The following is a 16437-nucleotide window of genomic DNA, read 5'->3' as shown; positions in this document are numbered from 1 at the left end:
TTTTGAGGCAACTCAGGCCCCTTCTTCATTTTACCTGAAGAAGGGACCCGAGTTTCCTCAGAAGCTTGCATATTGTAATCTTTCTAGTTAGCCAATAAAAGATGTTATTTTACTTGACTTCTCTCTCAATAGTTTAAAATTCAACATTTGTTGTATTGGAAGTTTAATCAACACTGGTGTAAGGAGCTCAGGCTCCACCTGTCTTGATACATCTTCACAAAGTAGACAAGACACCCAGTGAAAGTTAGAAATTGTTCATTTGACATGTTTATTCAACTTGGGAGAGACTAAAGAAGTGTTCACACAACACCCAAACAAATACAAAAGAAAAGCAGCAGAACTTCTGCCTGCCGGCTCTACAGATATAAAAGCACTTTGCCTCTTCCCAAAAGAAGTCTTTGAATAACAAAGGGCCATTCAGCTAATTACAGCCTGTCATTTCACATTCAGCTAGTATGTTACTAAAACAACATCACGCGGAGAGTTAAAAGTGTAAAATAACTGGCATGAAGTTTTCAGAATTATGTTTTTAAGGGAACGATGAATTTGCTTTTGAGAACTGCTTGCTTGAACTTCTGTATTTGTTGGTATCACCTTATTCTGTCATGGTTTTAAATTATTTTTTACTTTATACTTTCCAGTCCTTCAATAAACCACCATACTGTGGACTTTCTCCAGGTTTGTTATGTCTTTCTCGTAATACGGATAGTGTTATAGGTGTGGCCCTATGTTATAAGGATGAAGTGTAAACCGCCTTGACTGTACCAACTTCAGCATCTCAAGATATGAACTGAGGGTCCTACTCATCTTTGAATCACTTTGGATTGTGTGCTGTGATGAGGCTGCTAGTACTTCTGTCCTCTTCAAGTGCTTTCTACAGTAGTTCTAAATTCTTGTTGTATTATTATTATTATTATTAATTCTATGTGGTCAGGTCCTGATAATGTATTAGTTTAAATGTCCTACCTGTTAAGTTTTGCTTTTGCATAAATTACGCTTACATTACTCACACAAAGCATTATATGTGTGTGGCACAATGGCTACTGCTACTACACTGATCAGTGTCCTGGGTTCAATTCCTGTGCCTGGTTATTGTCTGTGTTGTCTGAGCTTTCCTGTCATCCCTGTGTCCATGTCAGTCTTTCTCTCCCTGATAATTCCAAAAATGACCCCAGGTGGGTATGTGAGTCAGTGGGCTCCTGAGAGGACTGGCGTCCCATCCAACACTGCTTCGTGCTTTGCTGTCAGGACTGGCACTGAACTCCTGTAACCCTGAATTTCTAAGGTATGTTTGAGAATGATCTCCTTAGGGTATATTTATGTAGTATTATTTACCATTTTAACAAATTTAATGTTAATTGCAAGCCTAACAAACTTGTCTGGGACAGGTTTTTCTGAATTATTTATATAAAATTTTACTTAACTCGTTTATTCAAAATATCTTACAAATCTCATATATGGCCACCTTGTTTTCATACTTGCACAGCTGAATAACTGAATGGTTGGGTGACTCAATCGGTGTCAGTGACCAGTTGAAGAAATATGAAAACAGTTGCACAAGTATTAAGTGTAGTCGATTTGTGTTACTGAAGACTAAATGGAATGGCAACCCAGCACTCATGCTTGCAGGACGTAACTTTATCATTTTTTAAAACACCTAAAGGAATGCTAGCACTTCTGTACCATACACATATTCCACCAAATTCCATCAAAATACCAAGATGGCAATATTTTATTATTTCCAAATTAATTTTCACAATATAAACAAATACAGAAAAGTAGATTGAAGTGGTATGGATATGTGATGAGGAGAGACAATAAATATGATGAGAAAGAGAGGAAATCCCAAAATGGAAGTGGATGTTTGAAGTAAGAGAAGATCTTAAGGAAAAGGCCGTTCTGGGGAGAAGGTGCAGGACCGAGCTGTTTGGAGAAGGCTGATCAAGCACATGGACGTGGGAAAAGATGAAGAGGAAGAAGAAGACGTGTAGCGTGATCTCTTAAGCTTGAACCTAAACTATACGTTCCTCATTATCAGGTACTGGATAGCTGCCTTCCTTTTCTGTTTTTTTTTATAAATCCTTCAGTTATCTTGCACAGAATGCACTTAAAGATAACTGGCTGGTAATGTCCTGCACCAACACAGTCTGCAATTTTTACTAATAGTATAACACTTCCACCGTTTAACAAAATTTACACAATATGTCAATGATAAAAAGATTAATGCTACCAGGAAGGGGTAATAAATTACTTTAAAGCTTCATTTCAGATGCCTCAGCCATATGAAAAGAAATGGTTGTAGACCTCAGGGGCTCCTCTCCTTCCTCTAATGCTCTCTCAACTTTACAGGGGTCATGGTGGTGGACTACAAAAATCGGGAGGCAATCATTGATAACAGGCTTAGCTTTGATCTTAACACAGAACAAATTTGTAAGAAGGAGAAGGTACGACTGTTCTTTCTTAGGAAACTCAACAGTTTTAGCATTGCTAAAACCACAATGACACTTTATTATGACATCATTTATTTAATCGGTCGTTACTTTTGCTTTTTTGACACATGGATCAAGTTATCAAGTAGTGTGGTGGAAAGTAGGACTTTAAGGACCTTCAGAACCAAACCTGATGTTATTTTGGACAAATTGAGTGAGTAATATAATTGGCGAGCTTTGTTAGGTTGAATGATCTGTTTTTGTGTAATTTATTTTAATGTTCTAATATGTTGGTTCGGCAACCAAAGCATTAAGAATATAAACCATCTTAACAGCACTGGAAAAACTAGCAGTAAAAGTATTGACAGAAGTCAGAAAGAAGTCTGACTTGATTCTGTCAGACAGAAGCTGTCTTCTTCTCTCTAAATTTCAGATGTTGCCATCAGACTGCAGATTTTGGTTTTGTGATGATGAAGAGCAGCAAATTTGAGAACTCTTTTATATCCAGGACTATAAGCATTCTGAATTCGTTTTTTGTAGGGGTGCTGGTGAATTGTGAATTATTATTATTGCATTCTGTTAAAGATGGTTGTTTTTCATTGTGTAAATCTCGAGTATGTGTACTTAGGATTGTCAATTGGTGCGTCTTGGTTTATTTTCTTGTATTTGTGCAACAGTGTTTTCCATTTTTGCGCTTTCCTGCCTCAAACAAATTTCCCTCTGGGATAATAAATTCTGCATTACATAACCTAAGCCTCTATAATTTCTTGCTCTGTTTAATATGAAAAATATTAAATATAACATAAGTGATGTTTGTTTAATTACTAACATCAGAAAAATGCTGCAGCAGCAACTACCTTGGCCCTTCCTTTATGACTCTTTTGTTTTATTTCCTTTCTCTCAGTTGTTAGTAGATAACTAAACTTAACATACTTAAATCTGCTTGATCCAGTTCTGGGCTACAGGGGCCTGTCACGGTAGGGTGGGCTCTTTTATAAACACATCCAAATTGAGAATCACCAAAAAACCTAACATACTTGTCTTTGGGGTGTGAAGAAATGAAAACTAAAGTACTTGGACAATAACCCACCACAAACTTGGGGGATAATTTGCAAAGTCAATACAGACTGAGCTTAGACCTCAGGTTCAATACACAGCAGTGCTGAGCCTTGTCCTCTTGACCCCACCAGATAAAATGTAGAATAACACATCAAATTATTATCATTCTTAATGAGCAGTAGATATCTCCAGCTGTTCTTTGATATTACTAATTTGATTTTTAAGTGTTAGTCTCATTCTGTGGTAGGGATTGTAGTTACAGTAGCTCAGATTTTTAAAATTAAAAGTTCTTAAGATGTCTTAAGTTCTTACTGCTTAGTTCAAAATGATGTCATTGTTTTGTAACTTTCATTATTTATAATATCAAATTATTTAGCGCCCCCCCCCCCCCCCCCCCATTTCTCAACTGCTTCTCCCTGTAAAACTGTGGTTCACATATATTGGTATAATCATATTAACCGTTTTTCAACTCAAACCAATTTATTCATTTCAACCACATCTGTCTTTCACCTAAAAGAAATTCGCTCCTTGTTGTTGTCTTCACTGTGCCAATCCCACAACTCACAAGCGAGTGCGTTTTAGCATTCAAAGGAATTTAGCACAGTGCTGTGCTTTGTGTATTATGTACAGTAACCTTGTATGATTCTTGTCTCTGGATTATTTCAAAAGCTCACACAAGGAGAATGTGCAAACTCCACTACACACACACCGTGGCTGGACCAGGAATCAAAGCTACATTTGCTCCTACAGGGCCAATAAAGAGTTTCCATTTAACCTTTTGGACATTTTTGGAACGTGGGAGGGGAAATTCACACAAATATGAGGAACATGTACAACCTGCCCACAAAAACAACACCACAACTCGAATTCAAGCCAGGACTCTGGAGCTGTGTGGCAACCAATGGGCCACACTAGTTCCCTTCATTCATCTATTATCTATAACTGTTTTCTCTGGGTCAGCATTGCAAGGTCTAGAGATGATCCTGACAGGGTTAGACACAAGGCTAGGAGCCCCTTCTGGATGGACTGCCATTCCATCACTCAGTACTCAAGAATATATTCAGACTCACTCAAACATGTCTCCACATCTCTGAAATTCACACATTTTTGGAGTGTAGGAGGAAAACCTGGAGTACCCAGAGAAGAAATACACATGCAGGGAGAACATGTGTGCTCCACACAGGTACTGACCAGCCCTCCTGGAGCACAACCCATTACACCAGAGTGTCCGTCATCACCTCAATCCTATGAAAATAGTTTATAAAAAGTATACCAGCAGCCCTACCACGTGCACTTCAGAAAAGGTAATCCACCTGAAGCTAAGCATGTTTGGGACCAGCCAGTACATGAATAACAGACCCACCAGGAAAAGCTTGGGGTGCTGCTGGAAGAGGCATTGGTGAAGGCACCCAAGAACACATACACTGCAGTCTGTGTGACAATCCCAATGCTCCAGTGCAGTGATGGGGACATTTTGCTGTAAAATTTGCTGCCGACTCTCTGTGGTCATAAGAGATTCATGGTCATACTTTGAAAAGAGTAGTATGTACTCTGATGTCTTGACTAAAGTGCCCACTACGGCCGTGTCCATGCTGACCCCCTAATCATCCCCAGTCTCTAATTAGCTAACTATCTATCTCACCATATCATTACATGAGAGCTAATGTGGTACTGGTGCAAAAATGGCTGCTGTCGCATCATCCAGGTGGAGGCAACTGGGTGGTGGTTGAAGTGATACCCCATTGTCTATGCAAAGTGTTTTGAGCAGGTTAGAAAAGTGCTACATTAATATAATTATTTAATTGCATACTACAGTTTACTCCTTACATCTGCATACAGCTCATAAAAGACCCTTTACATTTTACAAATTTGAATCTGGTACATATATTCCCAGGCAGTGTATAACATTAAGCTATGCAGCATTTGAAAATAAAGTTCAGTAAATAAGTAGACCCCCATAAACGCACACCAGAAACTCCAAGTGGACAATCTGCATGAAGAATACCGATTTTAAGGGTGATGAAGACGTGCGTGTTTTTAAATGTATCACAGCATGCATTTACATAAGAATGTATGCCATTCCCTTCATCTCCATTGCTTGGCAAACTTGAGATATTTGTGATGTATGCTTACTGTCATCAGTTTTTACATTTGGCAAAGTATATGTTGCTATCCTTTCGAACAAAAGTTAAAGTAAAAGTTCTTGATGCAAAAAAGCAAGGAAACCTGATTGCCATTGAAAGCGTAGTGTTTACTCAAAATGTTGTGTATAAGGAAGTATTTTCTAATTAAATATGCTATTTAATTCAATAAAGAGTTACCTAAGCATATAAGCATATTATATATATATATATATATATATATATATATATATAAAACAAGATTTTAAGCTTACAAGTTACAGGTATACGTGAAAGCATGTGAACGTATTTAGTTTTTTCTTTCTTCTTTTACGCTAACAGCCATAACTGTTGTGCACCCTTCAAATATTGGTTCTGTTATGGCTATTTTATAAATGTATGTATACTGTAGTGTGCACAATTTATATGTGTCATATCAGGGTTATGGGGGGTGCTGGATCCTATCCCAGCTAGCACAGCGTGCAAAGCAAGTTCAAACCTTGGATGGGGGTGCCAGTCCATTGCAGGGTGAACACACACACACAGACCCACCCACTAGTGCCAGTTTAGTATCGCCAGTCCACCTAACTTGCATGTCTTTTGACTGAAGGAGGAAACCCACTCAGACATGGAGGGAACATGCAAACTCCATGTAGGGAGGACCTGGGATGTGAACCCTGGTCTCCTTACTGAAAGGCAGCAGCACCACTACTGTGCCAAGCAGTTTATATATATATATATATATATATATATATGTGTGTGTGTGTAAACTATACAACATATAGATTATAGGTTTTACTAAACTAAATCTGAACAATAAAGCCAAGTTTTAAACTTTACTTTAAAGGCCACATATTACACATTATAAATGAACATCTAATCCATTAATAGCCACCAAAGCACTGGCAGAAAGCCTGTGTGTCAAAGTTATGAATGCTCCCTAATATAAGATCATCTAAGAATTTTCTGTACTGTATACTCATTTTCTCAGTAACACGTTGGTATATATGAACTAAACATTACTCTTTGCTGCACTTACATCCACTGGCAGCCAACATTAAATCTTAACCAAACACAATTTCTACTTATTAAAGTGCCTTACCTTTCAAAGTGTTTATATATCAGTCCTATCATAAAGTACACAGCCACTTTCTTGAAAACGCCTGAGTGCCATTCTCTCCTTCTGCTTCTAGGTGCAGCACATTCTCAGCATTTGGAACTTAAATCCTTGCAGTGTGAGAATCTTTCCCCTGATCTGCGGCGTCACACTCCCTTCTCCTTCCTTAATTGTCACGCAGCCTCCCTTCTACCAGCAGACATTTGAGTTTACAAGTTGTTGCCAGGGGAGACAGTAGGCCAGCATTACAATACAGACATGAACCCCGGCTTCTTTACAAGGCCACGGGGGCTAAATACAATTCAAAGAAATCAGCTGGAATATCCTTCTGTTTGTAATCCATTGTGCTTCTTTCTTATCAGCTGTAACCTGAGTTGTGAGGGCAATCCATTGCTGTCTTAATGTGTTTCAAATCATTGAAAAAAGTTTGTAACTCACAGTTCTTGTTTGCCTGAGGCTATAAAAATACGCTATCTTCAGAGAGTGTTTAGTGCCTCCCCACAACCCTCTTTTTGTTACTGCCTCAGTTTTTCAGATACTGGAACTGTTTTTGCCTTCATTTATAATATAAAAGAGAAAATATATTTTCTTTTGCGCATGAAGTGTATGATAATGATGGTGGTACAGTATTTAGCATGGCTGTCTCACATCTCCAAGGCCCTGTTTTCAAATCCAGCCCAGTGGACTTCACACATTTGTTTTTCCTCCGGTACTCCAGTTTTTGTTCAACATCACAAACACATGCATGTTAGGTTGTTTAGAAGCTCTGAATTGATGTTTTCTTCCTTCGGCTGCTCCCATTAGGGGTCACCACAGCGGATCATCTTCTTCCATATCTTCCTGTCCTCTACATCTTGCTCTGTCACACCCATCACCTGCATGTCCTCTCTCACCACATCCATAAACCTTTGCTTAGGTCTTCCTCTTTTCCTCTTCCCTGGCAGCTCTATCCTTAGCTCCCTTCTCCCAATATATTCAGCATCTCTCCTCTGCACATGTCCAAACCAACGCAATCTCGCCTCTCTGACTTTGTCTCCTAACCGTCCAACTTGAGCTGACCCTCTGATGTACTCATTTCTAATCCTGTCCATCCTCGTCACACCCAATGCAAATCTTAGCATCTTTAACTCTGCTACCTCCAGCTCTGTCTCCTGTTGTTTGGTCAGTGCCACCATCTCCAACCCATATAACATAGCTGGTCTCACTACCGTCCTGTACACCTTCTCTTTCACAAATCACTCCGGACACTCTTCACCACCCACTCTCATCACCCTGCACACACTCTCATAGCAGCTCTGAATTGATTTAATATCACTAAATGTGAGTGTATGCATGATTGTAACAGACTGGCACCCCGTCCAAAGTCATAACTCCATCATACTAAGAATATAAAAAAATGCATGGATGATTTAAGCATAACCATGTACAAGCTGCTGTGACTGCAATCTGAAGTCTTCTTTGCATTACATCTGCACATCTAGATATGCTGTGGATTCAGAAAGTTTTCAGACCCCTTCGCTTTTTACACATTTTGCTAAGTGCCAGTCTTGTGCTAACATCACTTAAATTAATTTTTTCCCACATCAAGCAACACTCAATACCACAGAATTACAAAGTGCAAACAGGAGTTTAGAAGATTTTACAAATTTATTACAAATAAAAAACTGAAATATCCCATTGACACAAGTATTCTGTCCCTTTACTCAGTGGTTAGTTGAAGCCCCTTGGGAAGCATATGATAGCCTGCAGTCTTTTTGGGTTTTGCATGACAAGCTTTACACACCTAGTCTTGGGAATTTTCTGCCATTCTTCTCTGCAGATCCTCTTAATACCACAAGGTATCAACTAACATCCATTATTGCAATCTGAATGAAGAAGCGCCATCTCCATCTCAACCTGCCAAAGACAGACCTTCTTGTTATCCCATCTTGTCCATCTGTTCAGCTCGTCTCACTATATCTAACAAGCACCAAGTCAGTACCCAATCTTGGGGTGGTGATCAATGACCAGTTGTCCTTTAATGACCATGTTACAAATGTCCCTTGGTCTTGCAGATTCACTCTGTACAACATCCTCAAGATCAGACAGTTTTTGACAGAGTATGCAGTACAACTTCTGGTCCAGGCTTTGAATACTTCAAATCTCTGTTGGCAGGAGTACTAGAAGGTGTTACCAAGCCACTGCAGATGATTCACTATGCAGCAGCATGTCTAGTATTCAGTCATCCCAGACGGCACATGTCACTCCTTTTTTCAGATCACAACATTGCCTCCCTGTAGCAGCACTAGTTCATATCCTTGATGCTCACCTACAAAGTAGTATATGGTGACAATCATGAGGTCCTATTCTCCTCTCGCCCCTTAGGTCTGATGAAGAACAGTGTCTGGTGATACCATCTCTGCATGGCATCAAATCTCAATCCAGACTTTTTTCATGTGTAGCTCCTAGCAGGTGGAACGAGCTGCCCACCTGCATTCAAACTTTGCAGCTTCACCAATGTGTTTAAGAAGTATTTGAAGTATATCTTGTTCGGTGAATTTCTGCCTAATTGATCATGGCTTTCTAAGGTTTTTGTTACCTAGGAACTGTAACTCACTTGCATTTTGTTCTCAACTGATCACTTGTGATGATAACTTTTTGAACCTTGTTCTGTAACTTCTTCTTTCGGCTGCTCCCGTCAGGGGTAGCCACAGTGGATCATCTTTTTCCATATCTTGTTCTGTAACACTTGATCCAAAACAGTGTCCCAGACTGATGTTCACTCAATTATGTTGATTGCTTTTGTAAGTTGCTTTGTATCTGCTAAAATATGTCAAATCATGTGATTTTTCCAGCGATTTTCAGCTGTAGCCTTTATTTACATTATCTTAGTAAGTCAGAGGAAGTTGGCGGTATGCTCCCGTGAAGCCAATCATCTAATATTACAGGCCCAGATAATAAATAAAACTAGCCTATGACTCACGCCAATAAAATCACACAGGTTTGGTTTTGTCTCTAGTCGTAGGGGTGGGCACTGTGTGCATAAAAGCTAACAACCAATGAATGCTCATCAGGAAGAATAATACATAGAATGTGTAGCCCTAGGCTCGTTTAATATTCCCCTTAATAGTGTTTACTGGTCCCTTAAAAATATATATATATTATTATTTAGTTATGTCAGTGTTTCTGTAATGTGATTGAGTGGGTGAGAGGACAGGTGGGGCTCATACTCGGATAAGAGAACGACTACACGGAGACTTAAAAAAAAGCTGGGTTTTTACGTTGTTGCGGAGGCTTTTTGAGCTCCGAGTGGTGTACACGCGAGAACCTGTTGGACGCGAGGAGAGGAGGAAGCCGTCGTCAAAGAAGGGTGTTGTGGAGATTAGCATCAGAGGTGAACTATCTGAGTTAGCCTGCGAAGAGGCATGGGATACTTTGGATAGCACTCCAGGTGACCAAAGGAAAGTCTGGCAGCTCCTCTGGCAACGAGGAAAAACAGCAAGTTTCAGGGCATTTGGACGGACTAGCTCCTTTTTACTTGCAGGACGACTCCATAATTTTTCCACAGCGTGGAAGTGCTGTATTTGGACAATGGACACTGATATTCACTCTGCTTACTTGTGAGTACTGTGGCCTTCTATGTTGGCTCGTTAGAGTGAACGGGCCTTAACGTATTTGGCCACCACGTTCCCAAGCGTCAACCAGGCCTTCAGCGAGGGGGGTTTGTGTTCATATTATTTTTATTTTGGTGGCTGCTGGCTCGTGTGTGTCGGGGGTGGTATGGGACCTAAAGTTGTTAAGCTAAAGTGAGGTTTTATTAATTAAGTTTGCTCATATTATAGATTTGGTTACTGTGTTTTCTTTAACAGGGGAATGTTTTAAGTGCTGTTAAAATCAAAGAGTTAAAAGTACATTTGTAAGGTTTAAGTACACTGCCTGAACCTGTAGGTATTTGTCGTGAAGGGTAAATATACTGCACTTTGTGTGAGTTTGTCTAATTTCTGTAATCTATAATTTGTGGGAATTTTGATTGGACTTAACTATAAATAGTTTTATTTTTTTTTAGATATTTTTCCAATTTAGTCAATAAATTTTGTTATATTTTGGGAACATACAGTATTTGTATTGTGAATTGTGTTGCAAGTTACTAATTGTGAAACAGCTGGCAGCTTATTACTGGGAAGTTAAGTATTGGTTATGGGATTCTAATTTATCTTCTAAAAATACGTGTTTAAAATGAAAGGGGTTTTCATAAATCAGCTCAGGGAAATAGAGTTTATGAACTTAGGGCAAAGGGTAAAGAAAGTGCTACAAATGTAACGATGAAGAAAAAATGTCTCGATGCATGCTCAATAATCCAGGTAAGGAAATTCTAGAAAGTTGATTCAGTTCATCTGGACATAGTTCTTTTCCAGGGAGATACGTTACATGAAGGATGAAGAAAAAAGAAAATACATGTTTGGAACCTCGAAAATAGAAGAGAGGCTCATCTCTCCAATGTTTCATGTTTTACATACTAAAACCGAACAGAAAAAAAGGGCAGAGACTGACTGAACTCACCGAACCTGTTAACCCTTCATACAGTCAGGCAGTACATTATTGGCTGACATGAAAAGGGATGAGCACGACTATGCTGGAAAGTCGGCACCCAGTCAGTAAATGTGACATGGGCAGCAATTTTCAGTCACATAAACTAACATGGTCCTACGACAAGACCAACAGAAGCAGTGGTCAAATCTGACATTCCTCACAGCTCGATGTTACATAATGCGACATCGACTTACACAATTAAAAGTTTGTTATAAAGGTTTTGAATTATGCTGGATCTTATTTTGCACCTTAAAAATATTTTTGAAACATATTTAATGATGTTTTGTTAATATTCACATCTTTTTTTGACTCCATCTTGTTTTGCAAGACATCCCCATTTTATAAACCTTGCATTATTCCAGCTGCAATGGTTATCAACCAGGAGTGTGCAGTGTGTGTTATTAATAATAATAATTCTTTGCATTTATATAGCGCTTTTCTCACTACTCAAAGTGCTCAGCAATTGTAGGTTAAGGGCCTTGCTGAAGGGCCCAACAGAGCAGAGTCCCTATTGGCATTTACGGGATTTGAACCAGCAACCTTCCGATTACTAGTGCAGATCCCTAGCCTCAGAGCCACCACTCCACCTACATTATTATTATCAACACAACGATATAAAAGGTCAGCACCTTGCACTCCTGGGTCATCTTAGTAATGGATACAGATTAGTTACATGTGGTATGTGCTTTGCTTTATCTTTCCTTTGGTCTTCGGCATTAAGACTCTCGCTTTGATTTCTCATTACAGACCTTTCAGTTTAGGCACTGGTAAACGATAGGATGAACTTCTTGGCTATGAATGTTCACTTGGTTTGTGATTTACATTTCATCTCCGATCTCATTAACCATAAAAAAAAAATCCTGCCATAATACTCATGACTAAATCCAAATTGAGCCTGGAGTGAAGAGCCAAGAGGAGACTTTGGGTCGAAGGCTCAGCTGGCGATGGGCAGATGAGTTCACATAACACAGAGGGTGGAGAGATGGGTGATGAGAAAGGAGTGCCTTGGTGCAAGAGGCTGGTGGATGATTGGGATGAGGAAGATAAGGGTTAACATCTACAGTATCATGGTAGGCTCAGATAAGCTGCAGGATTGTTCTTTTTGGTTCTGTTTGCTTTTCACTTTGTGTTTTCATTGTGTTTATCCCTGCTGTTTAGGTAAATTGCTTTGGTATTATTTTGGGTGCATGAATCTACCACGAGGGCCTCTCCTTTTCAGCTGTACTGGGCTGATTAGTATTATTTATTTGGTATGTGCTTGTGCTACTCCCCTTTTACCCTTCTGTTTAAATAAAATGCCTTTTGTCTGCAGTGTTTTTGTTTACAAAGCTGCACAGCCACATTCTATGGGGCCTCTTCTTTTCAAACCACAGTGGGATATTGCCATGTGTAGGTACCAGTCTGAAAAAAACCAGGCCTGACAACTACAACACTGGGCAAAGTACTGGGAGCACATGCCCGCTCGGCCAGAGTTCATAATTTGATCTCAAGTGTCCATAAATAAAGTGCTGTCTGAGGGAAAACCTGAAAATGACCCACACACAATTTATTTTACTGAAGATCTGTTACATGTGGCCCATCAGTTCTATGTTATTTAAAAAGAAAAAGAAATTATAAAGGAAAACATTATGGCACAGTCTCTTCTATTCATCAATTTATTTTATGAACCATCTTTTTCTCATTCAGGGTGACAAGGAGACAGAGCCACTCATGGATGTGTTGGAAACAAGGCAGGACCAAAGCCTGGCTGTACTCACCATTGATGTGAAGCATCCTTCCATCCATTTCCATCACACTATTGAAGCCCAGGGTTCTTAGCTTATGAAATCTTTACTGAAAGACACAAAAAAGATTTTACAGAAACTTAGAAGCAAATTTATGCAAATAATAAAATAAGCACCCCTCGCCACCCCCCAATAACCCTAAACCAGCCCTGTAGAGCTGAACGTTCTAAATGACAACAAAAGAGGAGGCTGAGTGAATGGACAAGTCCAGATAGAAAAAAAGGGGGAATCAAAAGATTTCCCATGAGAGGCAAGGTTGGAGCCTATCCCAGCCAGCATAGGGCGCAAGGCAGGAACAAACCCTGGATAGGGTGCCAGTCCATCACAGTGCCAGCACACACACACACAATCGCATACCAAACACACCCTAAGGCCAGTTAAGCATAGACAATTCACCTAACCTGCATGTCTTTGGACTGTGGGAGGAAACCCATGCAGACACAGGGAGAACATGCAAACTCCATGCAGGGAGGACCTGGGACACGAAACCTGATGTCCTTACTGCAAGGCAGCAGCACTACCACTGTGCCACCATGCCTTGGTTCACCATATCTCTTCAAAATTAAACTTCACCTATACCAGAATATATTTCAAGCACCCTGAAGTGGTCAAACTGGCAGTAGTGATCAACATGGTCGGGTATAATGATTAGACGACCTGTCCTTCTGATTATGTAGTACAGTCCTGTTCCTGTAATGTATGAGGTCTATTAAATTCTTTTAGCCTCAGCCAGCCTTCCATGACTTATGCCTTAATGTCAGAGCCCACAGAGTATCACTATTTAGAATAAATGTGGCATATTGCCTCCTGGTGGCCATTTTCCCACATTAGCACTTGAAAGGTCTTTCCAGTTAACAATTTGGCTTCCTATTTTAAAATCTGAACTGTGCTGAGCTAGTTCTGTCCCTGGCAATATTTTGCCATCTAGTCAACACATGCAATATATACAAAATAACAAAAAAAAATCATGGAGGATATGCGAGTCATCAAAAGACATCAGTCACTCAATACAGTTAGAAGGAAGAATTTTGTTTTCTACCACGTACATTTTCTGTGTGTGCATTTCTCATAGCAGGTTGATTTCAGTATATCTTTACATTCTTCCGTAACCAATTTGTCATGATTTTTATGTCTGAAGAAGTTTTAATGAATATACTGTAAATCTAGGTCACTTTCTTTAATTCTCTCTAGCTTTCCTTCTATATAAATAAAATTGTAAGCTGTTTGTTAGATTGTTCGCTAATCACACACAAAAAAGACTGATTTTCACCAAATATTGCAGGTGCCATGCTGTTGGTCCAACTTAAAATATAGGCTATATAGTGTATCACAATTAGGAGTTATAATGGGGAGCAACTCAAATCCAGCTCCAATTTGTGGACTATAATTCCCATCAGGCCTCAAGAGCACGTTGGGGTTGAGGCAAGGACGTCGTCATTAGCATACACAGTTATGTAGCAGGCCAAAACAGACATGTAGGTACATACAAGTTTTTCTTCTCAATTAATTTGGATAACAATCTCATTGTCTTGCTGCGTTACATCTTTATAGAATACGTCTTTTTGTCTCATCATGGGTTGTGTTTAGTCAGGGTGAATTTCCAATGGACAGTTTTTTTCCCATTTATTTATTCCCAGGTAATGCCAGGTAACTGTCTTTCCATAAATCCAAACCTGCTTGATTCATTTCGGGGCCACAGGTCCTACAATACAAAATTCTATAATTAAATTAGGTCACATTAAAAGATTTAAAAACTTTTATTCATGAAAGATACCAAAGTATATTTAAAAAAAAAAAAAGCCAAGCATTAATGGTGATAAATGAATTTGACATTAATGGATAGATTTGAAAAAAAAACACACATAAGAGCATTTAATGGAAACATGTACAGTATATATTAGTAATGTAAGTTCATTTTTGCTTACAAGAAAATGTGGGTTTGCATATTCATTAGATTAGATTAAATTGATCTTTATTGTCACATATACTGTGAAAGCAGAGTGAAATTTCTGTGCCATAGTTGTCGGGGGTTGAGCAAATGCAGGCAATAAGAAAGTAGGTTGATGCAGAAGTACATAAATACAATAAATAAAAGTAGTAGAAAAATGGCCAAATGAACATACTGCAAAACAAAACTGTACAGACGTATAGAACACAAAGTTTAACAGTAGTTAAAAAAAAATAAAACTAGCAGACAGCGGTACAGATGTAACATCTAGCAGAATTACACATAAACCAGCATGTAGGTAAGGCACAGAGCAGGTCAGATCAGGCTACAAAGAGTTCAGTGGTCTTATGGTCTTAGAGAAGAAGCTGTCCCTAAAGTGGGTGGAGTGTGTGGTGAAGCATTCATACTGTTTACCAGAAAAATTAAAATAAATAAATTCTTTGCATTTATATTGCGCTTTTCTCACTACTCAAAGTGCTCAGCAATTGTAGGTTAAGGGCCTTGCTGAAGGGCCCAACAGAGCAGAGTCCTTATTGGCATTTATGGGATTCAAACCGGCAACCTTCCGATTGCCAGTGCAGATCCCTAGCCTCAGAGCCACCACTGTGCCAGAAGGCAGAAGTGCAAACAGGACCAGCTGGACAGCTGTTATCAGATATAATGAATTCGGCCCTCCTCAGACATTAGGTGGAGGAGATGGTATGAAGCGCTGGAAGGTCAGCCCCAATGATTTTAAAAGCTGTACGGACGATCTGTTGGAGAAGATTGTGGTCCTGTCAAGTCAGATTGCCAAACCACACTGTGATGCAGCTGGTCAGTATTCTTTCAATAGTGTAGTGGTAGAAGTTGGTTTGAAAAAATACCCTCCTGTCATTAACTTTAACTTGGGGGGTTTTAGGCTCTGCAAGTCCATGACTTATAATTACATATTTTTGTGCATTGTAATTTCTGTCTTATTTGTCCTATGTACATTTTTGTGTCTTTAACAAAAATACAGTTCAAGGTCAGAAATAAAGATATGAGCATTAAGTTAGTTCGTGGCTCTAAACTGCTGCCACATCAATGAATGTATAGGTAGGTGTGTATTTGTGTATGCCCTGCAATTGACTGGCATCCTGTCAAAGATGGGTTCCTCCATCCAGCCATTCTACCAGAACAGACTTCAGAATCTTTGATAATGAATGGGTGGAGAGACTTTACTCAGTGTTGTATGGCATGATATGGCCACCACCCTGACCCCGGCTTTGGTTTGTAGACACAGGCTATAACTCACTCAGAAGGCATTTATATATGAAACTGAATCCAGTGTGGGAGGATGAAATAGGTAAGAACAAGTAAACACATACAAAGCCCTATCCAGTTCTAATGTGCTGTGTAGTCACTATAATTTCGAGGGAACTAACCTACTTTC

At 39.3% G+C, this 16437-nt stretch overlaps 1 protein-coding gene across 1 annotated transcript in view; it reads right to left on the bottom strand.

The window, feature by feature from the left end:
- The window catches only part of map3k19 (mitogen-activated protein kinase kinase kinase 19), a 103511-nt gene extending 96536 nt beyond the window's left edge, over window positions 1-6975 (bottom strand). Inside the window, exon 1 of the mRNA XM_028806551.2 lies at window positions 6711-6975. The gene's annotated coding sequence lies outside the window, so the exon portion shown is untranslated. The remainder of the gene's footprint in view (window positions 1-6710) is intronic.
- Window positions 6976-16437: the final 9462 nt, after the last annotated feature.

Source organism: Erpetoichthys calabaricus, chromosome 8 (assembly GCF_900747795.2).
Source record: "Erpetoichthys calabaricus chromosome 8, fErpCal1.3, whole genome shotgun sequence".
NCBI classification, from domain to species: domain Eukaryota; kingdom Metazoa; phylum Chordata; class Cladistia; order Polypteriformes; family Polypteridae; genus Erpetoichthys; species Erpetoichthys calabaricus.
Note: the sequence above shows the minus strand (reverse complement) of the source record. Positions and strands in the feature narration are given on the sequence as shown.